The 21530-nt window shown below is 37.3% G+C and overlaps 1 pseudogene; it reads right to left on the bottom strand.

Annotated features, from left to right (window-relative positions):
• Positions 1-2952: 2952 nt before the first annotated feature.
• On the bottom strand, positions 2953-3964 carry LOC101708394 (large ribosomal subunit protein uL10 pseudogene; annotated as a pseudogene).
• Positions 3965-21530: the final 17566 nt, after the last annotated feature.

Here is a 21530-nt window from a genome sequence, read left to right as displayed (position 1 = left end):
TCCTTTCTTTAGCTTCCTCCTGACCTCTGTTATGGAAAACATGGTGGGTGAATTAAGGTTTTCAAGGGTACTATCTGGTCCTATTGCCTACTTTCTTCTAAAACAAATTAAGTTGAATAATAATCTTTTAATTTACACTTTCTTCAGGCAGCCATTTTTCACTATCTCTCAGAGGTTAGGTAGGGCAGTTGTGGATGCAAAAGAAGGTCATATGGTGCTTTTTCAAGGTCTGGAAGTCAAAGGAGATCCAGTTTTCAAGGATGTATTCCAAAGCGGGGATCAGAACTGAGATCAGGAGTCCCATTTTTCTGCAAAACATCAAAAAGAGAGAAAGTGTCTCTTGCTTTCCCTATTGAAGTACTCCTGGACCATGATGTCCCTTTGCCACCTGTGGTGTCCCAGTTGCTAGTAACCACAAACTATGATCAAGAGGGGGCAAGACTACTGAATTATTTGCTCTGACAAGCATACTTATTGCTTTCTCCTTCTGTCCCTGAAGCCCTTTTGTTGTGTCCAGAATTTGAATTTCCTTTACCCAAAGGAACTAAAATACCTCTCTGTGAGGGAAATTGAAAATTGACTGTAAGACCCTCTGTTATATGTCAAAGTTCAATCAAGGGTAAAGTAGGATGGGATCCAGGTAGCCACAAAGCTGGGGAAAATTGTCATTTAAATATTCTTTTGGGGCCATATTGGCTATCAAACCTGAACTCAAGGCAGAGATTTCAGCAAGACCTAAGTGGTCGTGTGTCTATCAGGCTTTCTCCAACAGGAGTTCCCTTACATTATTCCCATCTAGAAAGACAGAAAATCCTACTTGGAGTCACAGGAGTCATGACAGAGAAAGGTAAATTATTCCCTCTAGCCACAGACATTGAAGAGCATCAGGGGCAGAAATCACTCCCTGGTTAGCAGAAGGATCAAATCCCAAAGGCAAACTGAGATGAAGACTGGGCTGACATTCCTCCCACTCATGTTAGAGGGGATCTGCTCAGCTTACATCAGTAAAACCTGTCCTTGGAAACGTCAAGATCAGCCACTGTGCTAATTACTTTTTAATGGGTCAAAGGGGTCCAATATTGCCTTGACGAGAAAGCTGCAAAGTGAAAGCAAAGAGTACAGGAAAATGCAGACTTTACTTTTGGAATCCCGGAGGGCCCATAGATATGTTACCAGAACACCAAGGTCATGCCCATGTTGATGAAAAGGAAACCATGGACAGAGGAGATAGGGTACAAGCAAATTCATTCAAAAGTTATAGAGGCAAGAAATTAAAGGATACAAAGGCTAGGAAGCAAAACTCTCATTAGCTGGGAGGGATTTCTGAGTATAATGTTCATTAAGGCCCTTTGTCTAGGGGTTTTTAAATGATTTAGGAGGCAGCTCAGGCCATTGTGTAAGGAATATAATCTATACCCCATAGGAGACTACGTACTTTTTTAGGGTCCGATCTATGCAGTGTTCACATGGCCCATGCAGGGCCCATGCACTCTTGAGCCAGTGGCCTGCCTGATCATATTCTGGGAAGGTCCTAAAGAGCTGAAGGACACCCAGAAGATGTTTTTGTAAGATCCTTTGAGGGTCATGACTCAGCAGACTCTATTTGGGCTGTATGACTCCATTTGGGGCCACTGTCCTTACCACTTAAAAGAACCCTAACTGCTGTCTCACGAATTCCTCTTACATTAGAACATGCAGTTTTGAAGTAGTTTATTACAGGGCAACAAATAACTAGAACATGCTATTATGAACAATAAGTGAGTCAAGTGTATATAAAACTCTTAGCAAGGGTTTGTTATCTCCATGATACTATTAAATATGTTAACAGTTGTAAAATTTGCATCTGGTGTATAATTTGTAAGGACTGAAAAAATGACTTCAAAATGAAAGTCAATAGCATGATTCAGTTTCACATAAAATAAGCTTTAAATCAACACTCTGCAAAGTTTCTCATCTTTCTCTGAATAAGCATTATATGTTTTATCATCAGTTTTTTTTAATCACTTAAGCTCCATCTCATATCATTCTATGTTGTACACCTGAAGAGCCTATCTCAGTGACTTCCACTACTTCTTTGGGTTTCAGTTCTCATGATTTGTTAATGAATTCCACATCTTTACCTTTTGTGCAATTTATTTTTGAATTGGAGATATTACCATCCAAATGCTTACAGAGAATCTCCAACTAAATGTTACATAGACAACTCCAGATCCACATGGCAAAAATAGTACTTATCAAATCCTCATAACTTTCCCCTTAAATTTCCTTGTTGCTTGTTCACTATTTGCAGTTGCTTAAGTCAAAACCTGGGCTCTCAGCAAAAACATGACCCAATATCATAGATCACATTGATTTTATGTTCATTAAAGTGGAACCCTGTCTAGGATAGAAATTGAAATGTTTAAGGCCTCCATACTATAGTTTACTATGATGCCAGAATTATGTGTTTATGAAGCAATAATGTACATAAATAGTACAGAATAGTTATGAAGCATCTGATATTTATGATAGGTTAATAAAATTACAATAGTTTGGCAACTCTTGAAATAAAAGCCTTTTGAATCTTTTGTTTGGTTTTCCAGCTTGAGTTTATTGAAGTTTGTGATTATATTTATTCCCATCCAAATTTTAATCTGAAGGATGTGGAACATCTATATGGATTTAAGTTATCTGGATATTTTTTAAATGCATCAGAACACTTGGAAGTACCATAGCAGTAGGATGCCTTTTCTAGTTAGCACATAGTATCATTGTTCTGTTCAGAGCATTGTTAAGAACAGCATTTTATTCTATACTGGCCATTTTTTCAGTTCTACATGACTGTTCAAAATCTTGATATTTTAAATCAAAATCAGATGATGTATCGAATTATTTCCTACTTCATATAATTTGAATTTTAGCACTTTTGTGATGCTCTGATTTTTTTTTTTTATGAAGAGAATTACACCTTTATTCCTTGTTTTGCCAATCAGGCAGGCTGAGTAGTTTGCTTTTCGGTAATTAGTCAAAGAGATCAAATCCCATATCTTCATCAGACTCCTCTGACTCTTCCTTGGCTTCAGCCTTGGCTGGGGCAGCTGCAGCAGCAGGAGCAGCGGTGGTGGCAGCAGTGACAGGGGCAGCAGCCACGAATGCAGATGGATCAGCCAAGAAGGCCTTGATGTTTTCAGCAAGTGGGAAGGTGTAATCAATTTCCACAGACAAGGCCAGGACCTGCTTGTACCCAATGATGATAGAGTGAGGCACTGATGCAACAGTTGGGTAAGCAATCTTCAGACAGACACTGGCAACATTGTGGACACCCTCCAGAAAGCGAGAATGCGGAGCTTCCTCTGCAATGTCAAGCACTTCAGGGTTGTAGATGCTGCCATTGTTGAACACCTGCTGAATGACCAGCCCAAAGGAGAATGGGGAGATGTTCACCATGTTCAGGAGGGTGGCCTCGCTGTCTCCCACTTTGTCTCCAGTCTTAATCAGCTGTACATCACTCAGGATTTCAATGGTGCCCCTGGAGATTTTAGTGGTGATACTCAGAGCCTGGAAGAAGGAGGTCTGCCCAGGTTCCAGTGTTCTGGGCTGGCACGGTGACTTCACATGGTGCAATGGCACCAGCACGGGCAGCACCTGGCACCTTATTGGCCAGCAGCATATCCCTGATCTCAGTGAGGTCCTCCTTGGTGAACACAAAGCCCACATTCCCCTGGATATGAGGCAACAGTTTCTCCAGAGCTGGGTTATTTTCCAGATGCCCTTGGATGGCCTTGCGCATCATGGTGTTCTTGCCTATGAGCACCACAGCCTTCCCTCGGAGGGACATGCGGATCTGCTGCATCTGCTTGGAGCCCACATTCTCTGCTCTCACAATGAAGCATTTTGGATAATCATCCAAAAGTTGGACGATCTTAATGAAGTAGTTGGATTTTCAGGTCGCCCTGTCTTCCCTGGGCATCACGGTGGTGCATCAGGGATTGCCACGCACGGTTTAAAGATGATGTCACTCTCAGGAGGATGCCTGCAAAGAGAAGCAATGCTCTGACTTTTAATCTGTGGTAATAATTCTAGAAAAATTCTGAGGTTTAAATCTGGGAAGCCCTCTTTCTGTTGAGAAGTCACCATATATACTAATATATTTAAATTCTGAACAATAAAGACCTACAGGAAATTGATATTTAGATTGTGTGTGTGTGTGTGTGTGTGGGGTGTTACTGGGGATTTAATCCAGGCCCCTGGGCTAAGCAAGCACTCAGTTGTGCCGTTGAACTACATCCCAGACTATTTAAAATTTTATTTTGAGACCAAATCTTCCTAAACTGCTCAGGCTAGCCTCAAATGAACTTGTGATACTCCTGTCCAGTAGCCCAAGTACTTAGGATTACAGGTGTGTGTCATGGTACCCAAATAGAAATCCTTTCTTAAGTAGTTTTCCTATTGCTTCAGATGATTTCCAAAACTTCTTTTTTTCCCCCCATTACGTTTATTGGTACATTTTAGGTATAAAATACATTTACATACATCATTGGGATCTTGTACCATTACATGAGTATATTGGTTCTTACTTTTTTCCCCTTCCCCTGCCCTCCCTTCACCCCCTCCACTCTTTCCTATTTGCAAAGATTTTGTTTCCATTTTTTTCCTTTTCTCATATTTTTTCTTTTCCCTTCTTTCCTTTCCCCTACCCCTCCCACTTCCCCTGCTCCTTTAGACCTTTACTTCCTATTACACCTTGTCAATTATACATTTTTAAAATTAAAATATCAAGACCTAGAAGACATTACAACCGATTTTACAGAATTTAAAAGAATACAGAAAGCATATTTCAAAAATCTGTTTTGAAATACATTTGACAACTTCTAAGAAGTACCTTGGAAGACAAATTAATGAAACTAACTCTGGAGGAAATATAAAATTTGAATAGCACCTATTAAAGAAAGTATATTCCTAGTGTGAAAACCTACCCATATGACAACAACAGGCTCATATACATTTTAACTGATAAATTATATCACACAATTAAAGCAGAAAAAAGAAGGAACACTTCTCCCCTCATTTCAGGAAATCAACATTGTGCTAATCCTGAAACTGGATAAAGACAATAGAAGAAAAAAGTATGAACATAGGTAGAAATTTGTTTAACAAAACAAACTCTTAGAAGTCAGATCTGGCAGTATGCAGAAAGGGGTTTTATTATAGGGATGGCTGTGTTGGTTCAGCATTGGAAGATCCACCCCCAAAAGCCATCACTCTAACAGAGGAAAGGAAAAAGCCATATGATCCTGTCACTAGTTGGAGAAAAAGTATTGGGCTAAATTCCATAGCTGTTCATGGTAAAAGCTATCAGGAGACTAGAAGTAGAACAGAACCTTAGCAACAGATTAAAGACATGTACCCCATACTTCCAGCGAAAACACCTTATATAAATGGAGAAGATACAACGTTTTCTCCTTAAGGTGAGGAACAAGGGCAGATATGCCTACTCTTCATCTGTCCATTAAACTTTGAAGCGTAGGCCTGAATCAAAATAGTCTGGCAATAAAATGACACAATTAGGATAGGATTGGCAAGGTAGAAGCAAAATCTTTATATGTAGATGAAATGATCATCTACAGAGAAAATACTAAGAAATCTCTAGGAGCCCCTAGAACTTGTACTTGAATTTAGCAGGATTAGAAAACACAAGGTATATATAAAAATTCAGGTCTATGTATACTTGCTATAAATGAAGAATTGGATATTGAAATTTAAAAGTTATGTAGGAGTGCAAAGGATCTAGAAAAGTAAAAACAAAATGAGAAAAAAAAAACAGTGTTGGAAGATGTTTTGTACCTAATTTTAAGACTTCTTCTAAAGCTAAAGTAATTAAGGCAGTTTTAGTTTAAGGAAAAACATATAGATCATTTGAATAAAACAGAGAATCTAGAAATAGAACCACACATATGTGGTCCACTGAGTTTTGAAAGATTATTTAATATTAACATTTTATAGAATATAAACTCAATTCAAGAGCCGAGGAAAAGACAGTGTTTTCAGCAAACAGCACTAGAACACCTGGTATCGTATATAAAAAATTAACTTCAACCCTTTGTTTCTATACATAAAAACAACTTGAAAGGATCTATGAACCTTAATATGAAAGCCTAAAAGTATAAAACTTAAAGGAGAAATTATAAGGGAAAATGTTTATGAATTTAGGGTAGGCAAGAACTACCTAGTATACAAAAAACATGATGTATAAAATAAAAAAATTGATAAATGAGATTCCATCAAAATTTAGAACTTTAAATGACATCATTAAAATGAAAAGTAGTCCTTAAACAGACCATATTTACACTGCATATAAACTATGACCAGAATATATAAAGAATTCTTAGAGCTCATTAATAAACAACCCAATTAAGAAGTAGACACAAGAAGATGATAAATAGCCAGTACAGCACAAGGAAAGTTGTGCAACTCTAGAATCAGAAAAATACTAATCAGTACAATAACAAGATTGAATTATACACTCATTAGGGAGATGAAATTCAAAGTTTTAAAAGCCTTGTCATGACATTTTCTTTTTGTTGTATTCTCCCCCTTTGCATTTAATTTGTCATGCCCAGTGAATTCATTTTGCTGGGCTTCCTGGTGTTGTGATCCTCATTGTCTTTTCCTAGGATATTGTCTAAAACTTTTTGGAGTGCTGGTTTGGTCTTCATGAAGTTCCTGAGGTGTTCTTTATCATGAAAGCATCTTATTTCTCCATCAATTTTGAAAGGTAGTTTTGCAGAGTACATCAATCTGGGTTGGAAGCTGTTTTCCTTTAGGGCTTGAAATACATCACTCCAAGCTCTTCTTGCCTTGAGGGTTTGCATTGAGAAGTCTGCTATGATTCTGATGGGCTTTCCTTGGTATGTGATTTGTTTCTTTTCTCTCACTGCTTGTAGAATTTTGTTCTTCTGTTGGATTTCTGGAATCCTAACTATTATATGCCTATGTGTAGATTTTTAAAAATTTATATATTAATTGGTACATTTTAGGTATACAATACATTTACATTTATCATTGGGTGTTTGTACCTGAACATGATGCTTCTTAGTTCTTATTTTTCTTCCCATTACCTATGCACCCTTCACCCCCATCACCCTTTCCTATTTACATAGACTTTGTTTCCATTTTTTGTTTTTTCTTTCACATAATTTTTCCTTTCCTTTCTTCCCTCTCCCTTTCCCCTCCTGCCACCCCTCCACCTTTGGACTTTTTCCTATTTCAAATTATCAATTTTTCATTTTAATCATTTTCATCCTTATTTACATTTTCAGTTTCTCACACTAAATGTGTAGATTTTTTTTGATCAAGGCTAGCTGGAGTCCTATTCGCCTCATTTATCTGTATGTCAAGTTCTTTTCCTCTGCTTGGGAAGTTTTCTGCCATCACTTCTGTGAACAGTTTTTTTTATGTCATTTGCACTGTCTCCTTTTTCTTCATTGACTCCAATCAGTCTTATGTTGTTCTTTGGGTGGTCTAGCAGCTGCTGGATTGATTTCTCTTGTTCCCTTACAATTTTAAAGCAATTTTTCTTTTCCTGGTCCCTAATTGCAATCTTATCTTCTATACCTGAAATTCTGTCCTCACATTGGTTCATTCTCCTGCATAGACTTTTTTTTTTTTTGGTACCGGGGATTGAACTTGGGTCCTTGCACTTGTGTAGCAGGCGACGAAACCACTGAGCCAAATCCCTGGCACCTTGTGTAGACTTTTGATGGACTTTATAATCTCCTGGAAATCTGTTTGCATCTGTTCTTTGTATTCCATTTGTTTCCTATGTTGGGATTCCATCATGTCCCTCAGATCCTCTATTCTTTTATCTGTGTCCTCTCTAGATTTATTAATCCTGTCTTGGACTATGAACGCAATCTTTGCTGTTATCTGAGAAATTATTTCTGATTTCATTTTTCCCAGATCCTCTTTTGTTGCGGTTCAGGGAGTCCAGGTGGTTGAGCATCAGAGTTTTCCATCTTGTTCCCCTTTAGGGTTGCTGTAGGTGATCTGGAAGTCTGTTTTTGAGGCTTGTTTATGTGTCTTCTCATTTCTATGGGGTGGGGGGGGTGCGGTGTTCCTGGTGCCCTCATGACTCATCTTCTCTGCCCTAGGAGCGTGGAATGGCAGCAGGGGAGCCTCTTCCCGGGAGCTGAGACAGGCTCACCTTCTCTGCTCTAGGAGCATGGAATGGCAGTGGGGGAGCCTCCTCCAGGGCACTGGGACTGGCTCACCTTCTCTGCCCTAGGAGTGTGGAATGGTAGCAGGGGAGCCTCCTCCCGGGTGCTAGGACTCTCCAAAACTTCTTGACAATCGCTCATGTGGATATGTTTTCTGAAGGTGAAATTCTCTCTTTTTCCTGCACTCATTTTTCACATTGCTGAGTCACTCAGTAGTCTTGATCTTTTGCCATCTTTTCCTAAATTACACTGTGGTCTTTGTCTTGACAATGTTCTTTATACTGTCATGCAATATTATTATTTTTATGCTCCCCTAAATGACTTTATGTGAAATGTATCCATCAGGGCAAAGCTGCTAACTTCAGAATGCTTCAGGGAACAAGGTATTTTATATAGATTTTCTTGAGTCTGAAATCTCTGTTCCTCAGATGAGTTTCAAACACCCTTGCATTTACAGAAATGCATCAATTGTACAAAATAAAGCAGATATGTAACATATTTACAAGCATGTGCTAATGTAATAACACTAAGGGAAGAATAGTGTTTTAATAGAGATATTTTAGTTACTTTAATAAAAATGACTTCAAATCTATGTTATGCCTGGTGTAGAGAATGTGCTTTGATCTTTAGGTCAGCTCATATAAGACAATTAACTGGCAGGAAAGTCAGGGCCTTTCTGTAAATGGACACAACAACATCAGGAAAGTGTTAGAATACCTTAAATTTTCTTAATGAGCTTCAGTGTTTTAATGAGAAGATTTCCTATTCTTGTGTGATTAACATTGCTTTGTGATAGGAAAAGGATCTTTTCTGAAGGAAATATAGAGCAAAGGAGTTCAAGATAAATGATTAAGAGGAAGTTAAAAAGTGGTTAATCCCTCATAGCCCAAAGGAGATTAATTAGGGACAATCAGTAGATGCCTCCAGCATAGACAGGCTCTCATATAATCATTACATTATAACCTACAACAAAGTAGCAAAAATTTTGAAAATAGTGTTTTAACCATTTATGGTTGGAATTTAGACAGTCAAACAATCAGCATAGACTGGCTTTGTAATTGTGTGGGACTGTGAAATTATATCATATATTTAGAATACATTATTATTTCTAATCAGCTTGAATTTTTTTCTATAAAATCAGTCCTTTTAAGTCATTAAGTCAAAATGGACAAACTGGCTGAGTGTGTGTATAAGAATACAACTCTTTGCATATGTACATTTAGAAAGCCAGCCGCCAGTTAGAATGAAATAAGATAAATAAGGAATTATAAGAAAAAGGTATTCTAAAGAGGTCACTGATAACAAACATAATATTAGGAAATGGGAGCATATGCAATCAGTGGCCATTTTGTACAGATGTAAACCACTTTTAGAGATACTGGTTTCACCATTGTTATACACTGAAGAGATTTCAGAACATCAGAAAGAAGTAGCAAGTGTGTTGAGAAGTTCTGAGAAGCAAAAGTGACTAGAGGTAGAGAGAAGTAAAAGTAGCAAGCATATCAGGGAAAGGTTTTTGAGAGAAGTAAAATAAAGGTAGTGATCACCACATTTAAGTAGAGATTAGTTGTGCACAGAAAGCACTATACAGAAGGTTAAAGAAGTTTAGGAGAGTAGTGTGGCTTTAAATTGTAACTGGGGAGACAGAGGTTGTGGAGAAAAAGGACTGAAAGCAAATGCCAGAATGAAAGGAAAGAAGAGGGTATCAGTTACGCTACTGGCATCCATGATCTCTCTTTTCTTTTTTTATTCATTGTTTATTGGTACATTTTAGGTACATAATATGATGACATTCATCATTGGGAATTTGTACCTTTACATGATATATTTTGGTTCTTATTTTTTTTCCCATTCCCCTGCCCTCCCTTCAAACCCTCAACCCCTCCCTACTTACAAAGACTTTGTTTCTGTTTTTTCCTTTTCTCATATTTATTCCATTCCCTTCTTTCCTTTCCCCTACCCCTTCCCCTTCCCCTTTGGACCTTTTCTTCCTATTTCACATTATCTATTATACATTTTGATCCTTATTTACATTTTCAGTTTCTCACACCAGAGAAACTATTTGGTATTTACATATGTGTGTCCTATTTATTTCACTGAAGAATATGGCCTCAGTGTGCATCCATTTAGCTATAAATGTCTCTAGTTTTTCATTCTTTTTTTTTTTTTTTGGTACTGGGGATTCAACTCAGGATCTTGTGCTTGCAAGGCAGGCGGCAGAACTACTGAGCTAAATCCCCAACCCCTAGTTTTTTATTCTTTATGGCTGAGTAGTACTCTATTTTTTTTCAAAGTCTTCTTTATCCAGTCTCCAGTTGATGGGCAATTGGGCTGTTTCCAAGTTTTAGCAATTACAAACTATACTGCTATAAACATGGGTGCACATATATCAAAGTGGTATGATACTTTTAATTATTTTGGGAAGATACCCACCAGGGGAAGGTCAAATGGGACCTCTAATCTTAGTTTTGTGAAGTGTATCCACACTGACTTCTACAGTGGTTGCACCAATCTACACTCCCACCAATAATGGGGAAGGGTTCCTTTTGCCTCACAACCTTGCCACCATTTGTTATTGGTTGATTTCTTGATAGCAGCCATTCTTTCTGGGGTAAGGTGGAATCTCAGCATTGTTTTCATTTGAATCTCTCGAATGACTAGTGATATTGAATATTTTTTCATATGTTTATTTGCTATTTATATTACTTTGTCTGAGAAATGTCTGCTCATTTCAGATGTCGATTTTTGGACTGGTTCTTTAAATTTGGGAGGTCTTATTTTTGTAAGTTCTTTATATATTCTAGATAGTAGACCTTTGTCTGAGGAACAGTTGGCAAAAATTTTTTCCCACATTGTGGGTTGTTTTTTCACTCTGTTAGTGGTTTCTCCTGCTGTGAAGAAGCTTTTTAATAAGATGAGATCCCAGTTGTTGATTCTTTATGCTAGTTCACATGTGAATGAGATTTTGTTCATGAAATCTATTCCTATGCCAATGTCTACCTAACCTCTCTTCCAGCCAGTTTCATGTTTCTTTTTTTTTAATCACTGAAGATTGAACACAGAATCTTGTGCTTGCCAGGCAGGTGCAGGGCACCACTGAGCTACATCTCTGGCCCAGGTTTAGTGTTTCTGTTTTAATGTTTATTTCTTTGATCTATTTTGATTTTAGTTTACTGAATGGTGTGAGATATGTCTAGTTTTAATCTTTGGTAAGTTGAAACCCAATTTTTCCAGCACCATTTATTAAAGTGGCTATCTATCGTCCAGTGAGGGTGTTTAGCTCTTCTGTCAAAGACAAGATGGCTGAGTGTGTCTGGAGTTGTTTCAGCATCTTCTAATCTGTTCCACCAGTCCTCAGGTCTGTTTCTTTGCCTGTTCCATGCTGTTTTTATCACAATAGCTTTGTAGTATAGTTTCAAGTTGGGGCTTGTGATACCCCCTGCCATGTCTCTGTTGCTAGAATTGCTTTTGCTCTTCTAGGTCTCTTCTTGTTCCAAATAAATTTTTGGATTGTTTTCTCAAGGTCCAAGAAGTGTCCTGCTGGAATTTCAACTGGGATTGCATTGAATCTGCCTAACAGTTTTGGAAGTATAGCCATTTTCACTATGTTGATTCTTCCTACCCAGGAGCAAGGGATGTCTTTCCATTTTCTGATATCATCTTCAATCTCTCTTTTCAGAGTGCTATAGATTTCAGAGAAGAGGTCTTTAATTTCTTTTGTTAGGTTGATTCAGTTTCTTGGATGCTATTGTAAAAGGAATTGTTTGCCCTATTTCTCAGTGAGTCTGTTCTTAATGTAGAGGAAAGCTATTGATATTTGTGTGTTAACCTTGTATCCAGCTACTTTACAGAATTTGGTTATTAAGTCTAGCAGACTTTTGGTGGAGTTCCTGGGGTCTTCTATATAGAGTATCATGTCATCTGCAAAAGACAATTTAACTTCTTCATTTCCTATCTTCATTCCTTTTATTTCTTTCACTTGTCTAATTATTGTAGCTAGTGTTTCTAGAACTATATTGAAGAGGAGTGGTGATAGTGGACATCCTTGTCTTGTTCCTGACAAGGAAGTGTGAAGGATTTCAATTTATGACCATTTAGTGTGATATTGACTGTTGGTTTTTTCATAGGTGGCTTTTATCAGGTTGAGATAGAGACCATCTATTCCAATTTTCTGTAGGGTTTTTATCATGAATGCATGTCAGATTTTGTGTAATCCTTTTTCTGAATATAGATGATCATATCGTTTTTGTGCTTGGCCCTCTTAGTATAGTGTAGTACATTTATTGATTTTCATATATTGAACCATCCCTACATCCCTGGGATGAATCCCACTCGGTCAGGGTGTATGATCTTCTTGATGATATTCTGCATTCTGGTTGCCAGTATCTTATTGAGGATTTTGGTGTCTATGTTCATTAGGGAGATTGGCCTATAGTTTTCTTTTTGGGTTAGGTCTTTCTATGCTTTTGGGATCAAGGTGATGTGTGGCTCCAGGAATGAATTTGGGAGTATTGCTTCCTTTTCAATTTCATTGAAGAGTTTAAACACTAGTGGTAATAGTTCTTCTCTAAATGTTTTGTAGAATTCAGCAGTGAAGCCATCAGAACCTGGACTTCTATTGGTTGCTAAGTTTTTAATTGTTTTCAATTTCACTGACTAATATTGAGTTGCATAGATTTTTAAGTCTTCTTCATTGAACTTTGGTAATTTGTATGTATCTAGAAATCTGTCCATTTCTTCTGTGGTTTCCATCTTATTCACATATAGGTTCTCAATAAAGGTGTTGATGATCCTTTGGAGTTCTGCTGGGTCTGTTGTAATTTCATTCTTTTAATTCCTAATTGCATAGATTTGGGGCCTTTTCTTTCCTTATTCTGATAAGGTTGGCTAAGAGTTTGTCAGTTTTGTTTATTCTTTTGAAGAACCTACACCTTTCTTCATTGGCTTTTCTGTATCATTCTCTTAGTCTCCATTGCATTTATTTCTTCTCTGATCTTTATAATTTCCTGCCTTATATGAGCTTTGGGTTTGTCTTGGTCTTCTTTTTCTAGAAGCTTGAGGATCAGCATTAATTTTTTTATTTGAGCTCACGCTATTTTCCTAATATGAGTATTCACTGCTATGAATTTACCTCTTAAGACTGCTTTCATTGTTTCCCATAAATTCTGATATGTTGTACTGGCATTGCTATTTAATTGTAGAAACTGCCTAATTTTTCTTTACATTCCTCTGTGACTCATTGGTGTTTGATGAGTGTGTTGTTCAATTTCCATGTTTTTATGAAGTTCTTTTGCTATTGATCACCAATTTCATTGCACTATGGTCTGATAATATACAGGGGATAATGTCAATTCCTTTGCATTTACTTAAACATGTTTTATGGCAAGTATGTGGTCTATTTTGGAGAACAAACCATGTGCAGCCAAAAAGAATGGGTATTCTGATTTTGTGGGGTGGGACAATCTGAAAACATCTGTTAAGTCCATTTGTTCAAGGGTTTGGTTGGGTGCTAGTATATCATTGTTTATTTTTTGTCTAGTTGATATATCTATTTGTGACAGTGGGGTATTGAGGTCCTCCACTACTATTGTATTAGTGCTTATTTGATTTTTCATGTCCATTAATATTTGTTTTATATAGTTGGGATCCCTAGTATTTGGTGCATATATATTTATGATTGTCATCTCTTCCTCTTGTACTGTTCCTTTTATAAGGGTGTAGTAGCCTTCTTTGTCTCTCTTAATTAGTCCTGGTTTGAAATCTATTTTATCTGCAAATAGGATAGGTCTTTCTGCTTTTTGGGCTGTTCCTGCCACATGGTGTATTGTTTTCCCCCCTTTAACTTCGAGTCTATGAGTTTCTTTTTGAATTAAGTGTGTTTCTTGTATGCAGCATATTGTTGGATCTTGTTTCTTGACCCATCTGGCAGTCTATTTCTTTTGATTGGTGAATTGACACCATTAACATTGATGGTTATAACTGATGTGTACTGACATCCTTGTTAGGACCTTTTGCTGTTGTTGGATTCTTCCTCTTTGCATTTAATTTCTCATCTTGCTTGATGGATTTATTCTATTGGGCTTCATGGGGTTGTGATTCTCATTGTCTTTTCCTAGAATATTGTTTAAAATTTTTTGGAGTGTTGATTTGGTAATTATGAAGTTCCTCAGATGTTCTTTGTCATGAAAGTATCTTATTTCTACATCAATTTTGAAAGATAGTTTTTGGAGGGTACATCAATATGGATTGGAGGTTGTTTTCTTTTAGGGCTTCAAATATGTCACTCCAGGATCTTCTTGTCTTGAGGGTTTGTGTTGAGAAGTCTGCTATGATTCTAATGGGTTTTGCTTTGTATGTGATATGTTTCTTATCTCTAAATGCTTGTAGTATTTTCTTCTTCTATTGGGTTTCTGGAATCTTTTTTTAAAAATTCTTTTATTGGTACATTTTAGGTATACAATTCATTTACATTTATCATTGGGTGCTTGTACCTGTACATGATATACCTTGGTTCTTATTTTTTTCCCCATTACCTGTGCATCCTTCACCCCCTCCACCCTTCCCTATTTACATAGATTTCATTTCCATTTTTTTTTCTTTTCTCATCATTTTTCCTTTCCCTCCTTTCCTTTCCCCTTCCCCTCCCTTCACTCCTTTGTCTTTGGACCTTTTTTCCTATTTCAGATTATCAATTATTCATTTTAATCATTTTAACCCTTGTTTACCCTATCAGTTTCTCACACTAGAGAAACTATTCCATATTTACACATGTGTGTCCTATTTATTTCACTTAAAATATGGCCTTGATATGCATCCATTTAGGTATAAATGACTCTAGTTTTTCATTCTTTATGGCTGAGTAGTACTCCATTTTATATAAAACACATCTTCTTTATCCAGATTCCAGTTGATGGGCACTTGGGCTGCTTCCAAGCTTTAGCTATTACAAACTGCTGCTATGAACATGGGTCCACATATATCGTTGTGGTGTGATTCTTTTAATTCTTTGGGGAAGATACCCAGCAGGGGAATAGCTGGGTCAAATGGGACCTCTAGTCCTAGTTCTTTGAGGTATCTCCATACTGATTTCCACAGTGGTTGCATCAGTCTACACTCCCACCAGCAGTGGAGAACGGTTCCTTTCTCCCCACACCCCCGCCAGCCTTTGTTATTGGTTGATTTCTTGATAGCAGCCATTCTTTGTGGGGTGAGGTGGAATCTCAGTGTTGTTTTCATCTGCATCTCTTGAATGACTGGGTTTCTGGAATCCTAACTATTATATTCCTAGGTGTAGATTTCCTTTCTGATCATAGCTAGTAGGAGTCCTATTTGCCTCATGTATCTGTGTTTCAAATTCTTTTCCCCTGATTAGGAAGTTTTCTGCCATTACTTCTGTGAATAGTTTTTTTTTATGTCATTTGCACTCTCTCCTGTTTCTTCATTGACTCTGATCAGCCTTACGTTATTCTTCTTTGCATCATCTACCAGGTGCTTGTTTGATTTCTCATGGTCCCTTGCTATTTTTAAGAAATTTGTCTTTTCCTGGTCACCAATTGCAATTCTGTCTTCTATATCTGATATTCTGTCCTCACATTTGCTCATTCTGCTGCATAAACTTTAAATGGGGTTTTTAATCTCCTGGATATCTGTTTGCATCTGTTTTATGGATTCAATTTCTTTCCTATGTCATGATTCCATCATGTTCCTGAGCTCCTCTATTCTTTTAATCTGTGTCTGCTCTAGAGTTGTTAATCATGTCTTTCACTATGGATATCATCTCTGTTGTTATCTGAGAAACCATTTCTGACTTTATTTTTTCCAGATTCTCTTTCGTTGCCAGTTCAGGGAGCCCAGGTGGTTGAGTTTCAGATTATTCCATCTCGTTGATCCTTGGGATTGCCTTTGGTGATCTGGAATTCTGGTTTTCAGTCTTATTTAGATGTCTTCTTATTTCAACGAGTGCAGTCTGCTCTGCCTTTATTTTATTTTATTTTTTGTATTAAATTCTTTTATTGGTACATTGTAGGTATACAACACAATTACATTTCCCATTGGGAATTGTACCTTTACATAATGCATCTTGGTTCTTATTTGTTCCCCATTCCTAGCCCTCCCTTCATCCCCTCCACCCTTCCCTATTTATAAAGACTTTATTTCCATTTTTTTCATTTCTCATCATTTTTTCCTTTCCCTTCTTTCCTTTCCCCTGTGCCTCCCACTACCCCTACCCCTTTGGACCTTTTATTCCTGTTTTACATTATCAATTATTCATTCTAATAATTGGTACATTTTAGGTATACAATATAATGACATTCATCATTGGAAATTTACACCTTTACATAGTCTCTCTTGGGTCTTGTTTTTCACCCTTGCCCAGCCCTCCCTTCAACCCCTCCATCCCTCCCTATTTACAAAGATTTTGTTCCTATTTTTCCATTTTCTCATATTAATCCCATTCCCTTCTATCCTTTCCCTTAGCCCTCCCACTTCCTTCCCCTTTGCCCCTTTTCTTCCTATTTCACATGACCAATTATACATTTAGTCCTTATTTACACTTTCAGTTTCTCACACCAGAGAAACTATTGGGTATTTACACATGTGTGTCCTATTTATTTCCCTTAAGAGTATTACCTCAATGTGCATCCACTTAGCTATAAATGTCTCCAATTTCTCATTTTTTATGGCTGAGTAGTACTCCATTTTATAAAAAAACCACATTTTCTTTATCCAATCTCCAGCTGATGGGCATTTGGGCTGTTTCCAAGTTTTAGCTATTACAAACTGCGCTGCTATGAACATGGGTGCACATATATCACTGTGGTATGAATCTTTTAATTCTTTGGGGAAGATACACAGCAGTGGAATAGTGGGGTCAAATGGGATTTCCAGTCCTAGTTCTTTGAGGTATCTCCATAGTGATTTCCACAGTGCTTGCACCAGTCTACACTCCCACCAGCAGTGGAGCAGGGTTCTTCTTTCCCCACAGCCCCGCCAGCATTTGTTATTGGTTGATTTCCTGATAGCAGCCATTCTTTCTGGAGTGAAGTGGAATCTCAGCATTGTTTTCATTTGCATCTCTCAAATGACCAGTGACGTTCAACATTTTTTCATGTATTTATTTGCTATTTCTAATTCTTTGTGTGAGAAATGTCTGTTCATTTCAGATGCCCATTTTTGGATTGGGTCTTTAAATTTGGGAGGTCAGTCCTTTTAAAGTTCTTTATGTATTCGAGATAGTAGACCTTTGTCTGAGGAAGAGCAGGTGAAGATTTTTTCCCACATTGGAGATTGTTTCTTAACACTGCTGGTGGTTTCTCTTGCTGTCCAGAAGCTTTTTAAAAAGAAGAGATCCCACTTGTTGATTGTTTGTGCGAGTTCACGGGCAACTGAGGTTTTGTTCATAAAATTTTTTCCTACACCGAAGTCTTCAAGGGTTCTACCTAACCTCTGTTCCAACTGGTTCAGAGTTTCTATTTTAATATTTAGATCTTTAATCCATTTTGATTTTAGTTTAGTGCATGGTGAGAGATATAGGGCTAGTTTTAATCTTTGGCAAATTGAAGCCCAATTTTTCCAGCACCATTTATTCACGAGGCTATCTTTCCGCCAGTGAGGGTGTTTGGCTCCTTTGTCGAAGATGAGATGGCTGAGTGTGTCTGGCGTTGTTTCTGCATCTTCTAATCTGTTCCACTGGTGCTCAAGCCTGTTTTGTTGTCAGTGCCATGCTGTTTTTATCACAGTAGCTGTGTAGTATAGTTGCAGGTTGGGGATTATGATACCCCCTGCCATGTCTCTGTTACCTAGAATTGCTTTTGCTATTCTGGGTCTCTTCTTGCTCCAAAAGAATTTTTGGATTTTTTTCTCAAGGTCTATGAAGTATGCTGCTGGGATCTCATTTGGAATTGCATTAAATCTATATATCAACTTTGGAAGTATGGCCATTTTTACTATATTAATCCTTCCTACCCAGGAGCAGGGGATGTCTGTCCATTTTCTGATATCATCTTCAATCTCTCTTTTCAGAGTGCCATAGTTTTCAGAGAAGAGGTCTTTGATTTCTTCTGTTAGGTTGATTCCTAGATATTTCAGTTTTTTGGATGCCATTGTGAAAGGAATTATTTGCCCTATTTCTCTCTCAGAGTGTCTCTCATTGGTGTAGAGGAAAGCTATTGATTTTTGTGTGTTGACCTTGAAACCAGCTACTTGATTGAATTTGGTTATTAAGTCTAGAAGACTTTTGGTGGAGTTCTTGGGGTCTTCTCTATACAGTATCATGTCATCTGCAAATAATGATAATTTGATTTCTTCATTTCCTATCTTTATTCCTTTTATTTTTTCTCTTATCTAATTGCCGTGGCTAATGTTTCCAGAACTATATTGAACAAGAGTGGTGATAGTGGACATCCTTGTCTTGTTCCTGATTTTAGTGTGAAGGATTTCAGTTTTTGACCATTTAGTATGATATTGGCTGTTGGTTTTTCATAGATGGCTTCTATCAGTTTGAGGTAGAGACCATCTATTCCAATTTTTTGGAGGGTTTTTATCATAAATGCATGTTGGATTTTGTCAAATGCTTTTTCTATGGAGATAATCATATGGTTTTTGTCCTTGGCTCTATTGATATAGTGTATTACATTAATTGATTTTCATATATTGAGCCATCCCTGCATCCCTGGGATGAATCCCACTTGATCAGGGTGTATGATCTTCTTGATGATCTTCTGTATTCTTTTTGCCAGTATCTTATTAAGGATTTTTGCATGTATGTTCATTTGTGAGATTGGCCTATAGTTCTGTTTTTCAGTTGGGTCTTTCTCTGCTTTGGGGATCAAGGTGATGCTTGCTTTCAGGAATGAATTTGGGAGGACTGCTTCCCTTTCAATTTCATGGAAGAGTTTAAACTGTAGTGGCAGCAGTTCCTGTCTAAATGTCTTGTAGAATTCAGCAGTGAAGCCATCAGGGCCCGGGCTTTTCTTAGGTGATAAGTTTTTAATTACATTTTCAATTTCATTGGTTGATATTGGGTTGTTTAGAATTTTAGGTCTTCTTCATTCAACTTTGGTAATTCATATGTATCTAGGAATCTGTCCATTTTTTCTGTGTTGTCCATCTTATTGGCGTATAGGTTCTGGAAGTAGGTATTGATGATCATCTGGATTTCTGCTGGGTCTGTTGTAGTTTCACCCTTTTCTTTCCTAATTGCATGGATTTAGGCCTTTTCTTTCCTTTTTCTGACAAGGTTGACTAAAAGTTTATCAATTTTGTTGATTCTTTCAAAGAACCAACTCTTGGCTTCATTGATTTTTTTGTATCATTCTCTTAGTCTCCATTGCATTGATTTCTCCTCTCATCTTTATAATTTCCTCCCTTGTATGAGCTTTGGGGTTGTCCTGCTCTTCTTTTTCTAGAAGCTTGAGGTTCAGCATCAGGTTGTTTAATTGGGCTCATTCTGTTTTCCTAATACGTGTATTCACTGCTATGAATTTCTCTTGTAAGACTTTCATTGTATCCCATAGATTCCGATATGTTGTATTGTCATTGCCATTTAATTGAAGGAACTGTCTGATTTTTCTTTAATTTCCTCTGTGACCCATTGGTTATTCAGAAGTGTGTTGTTCAATTTCCACATGTTTATGCAATTTTTTGAGTTTCTTTTGCTATGGATGTCCAATTTCATCACACTATGGTCTGATAATATACAGGGGATAACTTCAATTCCTTTGCACTTACTTAAACATGTTCTATGTGTGAGTATGTAGTCTATTTTGGAGAATGACCCATGTGCAGCTGAGAAGAATGTGTATTCTGATTTTGTGGGGTGGAAGACTCTGTAAACATCTGTGAAGTTCATTTGTTCAAGAGTTCGATTGAGTTCTAGTATTTCATTACTTATTTTTAGTCTAGTTGATCTATCTATTTGTGACAGTGGGGTTTTGAGGTCCCCCACTACAATTCTATTAGTGCATATATGGCTTTTCATGTCCGTTAGTATTTGTTTTATATAGTTGGGTGCACACGTGTTTGGTGCATAGATATTTATGATTGTCATATCTTCCTCTTGGATTCTTCCCTTTACAAGGATGTAGTGTCCTTCTTCATCTCTCTTAATTAGTGTTGGTTTGAAATCTACTTGATCTGCAAAGAGGATACCTACTCCTGCTTTTTTTTTGGGTTCCTGTCGCATGCAGTATTGTTTTCCACCCTTTAACTTTCAGTTTATTAGTTTCTTTTTGAATTAAGTGTGTTTCTTGTATGCAGCATATTGTTGGATTTTGCTTCTTGACCCCTTCTGCCAGTCTATTTCTTTTGATTGGTCAATTGAGACCATTAACATTGATGATTATAACTGAAACATATTGACTTGTCATTGTCATGACTTTTTCTTTTTGTTGGGTTCTCCCCCTTTCCATTTAATTTCTTGTCATGCCAGATGGGTTCATTCTGCTTTGCTTCCTGGGGTTGTGATCCTCAATGTCTGTTCCTAGGATATTGTGTAAAATTCTTTGGAGTGCTGGTTTGGTATTCATGAAGTTCCTAAGGTGCTCTTTGTCATGAAAATATCTTATTTCTCCATCCATTTTGAAAGATAGTTTTGCAGGGTACACCAATCTGGGTTGGAGGCTGTTTTCTTTTAGGGCTTGGAATATGTCACTCAAAGCTCTTCTTGCCTTGATGGTTTGTGTTGAGAAGTCTGGTGTGATTCTGATGGGCTTTCCTTTGTATGTGATTTGTTTCTTTTCTCTGACTGCTTGGAGAACTTTGTTCTGCTGTTGTGTTTCTGGAATCTTAACAGTTATATGCCTATGTGTAGATTTTTTTTTTGATCAAGGCTATTTGGAGTCCTATATGCCTCACTTATCTGTATGTCAAGCTCTTTTCCCCTGCTTGGGAAATTTTCTGCCATTATTTCTGTGAAGAGATTTTTTTATGTCATCTGCACTCTCTCCTGTTTCTTCATTGAGCCCAATCAGTCTTATGTTATTCTTCTTTGCATCATCTAGCAGCTGCTGGATTGATTTCTCATGTTCCCTTATAATTTTGAAGCAATTTTTCTTTTCCTGGTCACTAATTGCAATCTTATCTTCTATATCTGAAATTCTGTCCTCACACTGGCTCATTCTGCTGTGTAGACCTTCAATGGAGTCTTTCATGTCCTGGAAATCTATTTGCATCTATTTTATGGATTCCATTTGTTTCTTATGTTGGGATTCCATCATGTTCCTCAGCTCCTCTCTAGATTTATTAATCATGTCTTGCACTAAGGGCACAATTTCTCCTGATATCTGAGAAATTATTTCTGATTTCATTTTTTCCAGATCCCTTTTGTTGCCAGTT

Source organism: Heterocephalus glaber, unplaced genomic scaffold, assembly GCF_053883595.1.
Source record: "Heterocephalus glaber isolate CG9 unplaced genomic scaffold, H.glaber_assembly_v1.0 deba00001662, whole genome shotgun sequence".
NCBI classification, from domain to species: domain Eukaryota; kingdom Metazoa; phylum Chordata; class Mammalia; order Rodentia; family Bathyergidae; genus Heterocephalus; species Heterocephalus glaber.
The sequence above is the reverse complement of the archived record's forward strand: the minus strand, read 5'-3'. Positions and strand labels throughout refer to the sequence as shown.